Here is a 2,231-nt window from a genome sequence, read left to right as displayed (position 1 = left end):
AATATCACTGATAACACATGTATTTACCCTACTAGGCCTGTTTCATGTTTGATTGGACTGGCTACACTACCTTGAGTAAACACTGGGCGGCTGTGTGATTTAGGTAAATACAGAATAAGTGATACAAAACTTTGATTTGGAAGACCAGTCTTTCTCATCATTAAAGGATTTTATACTTTCAGCTGACAGTAGGTCTGTGTTCTATGATAGACGTTTGCATTGCATTGTTTTGCAAGATGGAGGTAAAGGATTATTGTATGTTAAGTAAGAATGTAAAGTACTGAACAGTATATGTATGATGATTCCCAGTTAAAGGTGTCTAATGTTGAACATTAACTTATCTGGTGCAATGCCTGTGTCCTGCCCACAATGTAATTAATGTTGCACAACAGTGTTTGCACTGGAATGTGAAAGGGAAAGGTGTCTCAAGTGTGTTCAGTGCAGAATTTGTGATTTCATCAAAGTGTGTGGCAGCAAATAGGATCTTACCTGGTGAGTAGACAGAACTGAAATATACGTTCGAATTTAGAAATTCAAATGTGTTTAATTGTTAGAAAGACAACATTGTCAGACTGAGCAGTGAAAGCTGCTTGTTTCTAATTCTCAAGTGTATGTTGACTATTCAGACCTGGTGATTACAGCTGGACCAGAATCCCTGTTTCTGGTTACTTAAAAAAGAATATCTTCTTTCTTGCAATATACTTTCAAAAATCCATGATGGAAGACCTATAACCCTGAATAACCGCAATAGCCACCATAAGTAAGTAAAACCATGGAACTGAATTGTTTAAACTAATTATTTAGAATTTTTGGGAAATACCAAAATAATACAAAATCAAGACCAGTGGTATAACTCTGGTCGTTGTCAAGTCTACTGTTTACTGATACTAAGAATCCTATTGTAGCCTTTATTGGTCTATAAATGTACCTTTGAATTTCAGACTAAAGGTGAACAAGGAAGTTAAATCACCTTGTGACAAATTTTACCACCAGTGATAAACCATAAGCTCTTCACCACTATAACTACCACTGTGAATAAAAATACAAGCTATCATGTAACACATTTTTATTGAAGGACAGTTAAGATTGCATGATTTTTAAAGCCAATGCAGCTTCAAACTTATATAGATGTTGTATGTTATTGTCCTGGTTTCTTTCCATACACCATGAGCACTTTAACAAGACATCTGATGACAATAAACATCCCAAAGTAAACCCAAATTTGCTCACTCAACTTGGAAATGGCTCTGGAAATGGAAGTGTAGTACAGTATGGTAAATAAGTTGCTTTTAGAGCATAGAATTCTGTCATTAACATGGAGTATATATCTAATCTTGCAGCAAAATCACAACTCGATTTATTGGAAACAGATTGCACAAATAAATGTGTCACATGACCCTGGTCCGACCGGATTTTCATCGAAAAAATATCTATACATAACATAAAGTTATGAAGGTATAAAATGTATATTGCCTTTTACTTTTTCAACACAAACACAATGATGTGACTAAATTATTTCATGTATGGTCAACTAATACATATTAAAGTCTTTCTGCAATTAAGAGAAATCTTTTAAAATATGTTTGCATATTTAACTAGGTATTTGATGTTTAAAACTGTTTTCTTTTATAAAACTTATTTTTTGTGCATTAATTGTAAAATCTAGGTTTCAAAATCTATTTAAACATCCCTTTTTAAGTTACAGAAAACTCACTGTGTCTCAATAATAAACACACAATGCAGATTTTTTTCAAAAAAATAAAAAAAAGAGAAGAAAGTGTGTAAGTCTAATTGCATTACTTGACTCTATTGAGATTAATTGTGGAATTCCATTTAGTCATTACAATTCAAACGTAATTTATAGCCTGTTTAACTTTAAGCAGTCAGTAGTTGTTGAGCCAGCCCCTAACTCAAAAAGACACACAAACCTGCAGCTCTTTATACATCCATGGCACAGACAGGGAGCAGAGGAGAGAGACAGAGACAGTGATGTCACCTGGTTGCTACATTTCTATAGTCCAAACCTGCGCAACATTCAAATGTTGATTTAGAATTTTTGAACGTTACAACAAATGAAGCTACAAACTGGGCTGTATTCATCCAATAAATAACTGTTAAAAAAAAATGGGGCACTGCAGATAACTCAGCTAATCCAGACAATTTAGCCATTGGCCCGATACAGATTCTTAAGTTAATCGTGGGACATCTCTTATTATTATTATTATTATTAT

At 33.7% G+C, this 2,231-nt stretch overlaps 1 protein-coding gene across 1 annotated transcript in view; it reads right to left on the bottom strand.

The window, feature by feature from the left end:
- Positions 1-2,231, bottom strand: part of LOC118325590 (GTPase IMAP family member 8-like) — a 7,639-nt gene that overhangs the window by 5,217 nt on the left and 191 nt on the right. The window lies entirely within an intron of this gene.

The sequence above is a fragment of the Morone saxatilis genome, unplaced genomic scaffold (genome assembly GCF_004916995.1).
Source record: "Morone saxatilis isolate NCDOM2014 unplaced genomic scaffold, NCSU_SB_2.0 Contig16, whole genome shotgun sequence".
Taxonomy (NCBI): Eukaryota; Metazoa; Chordata; class Actinopteri; family Moronidae; genus Morone; species Morone saxatilis.
This window is presented reverse-complemented; position numbering and strand designations above follow the sequence as displayed.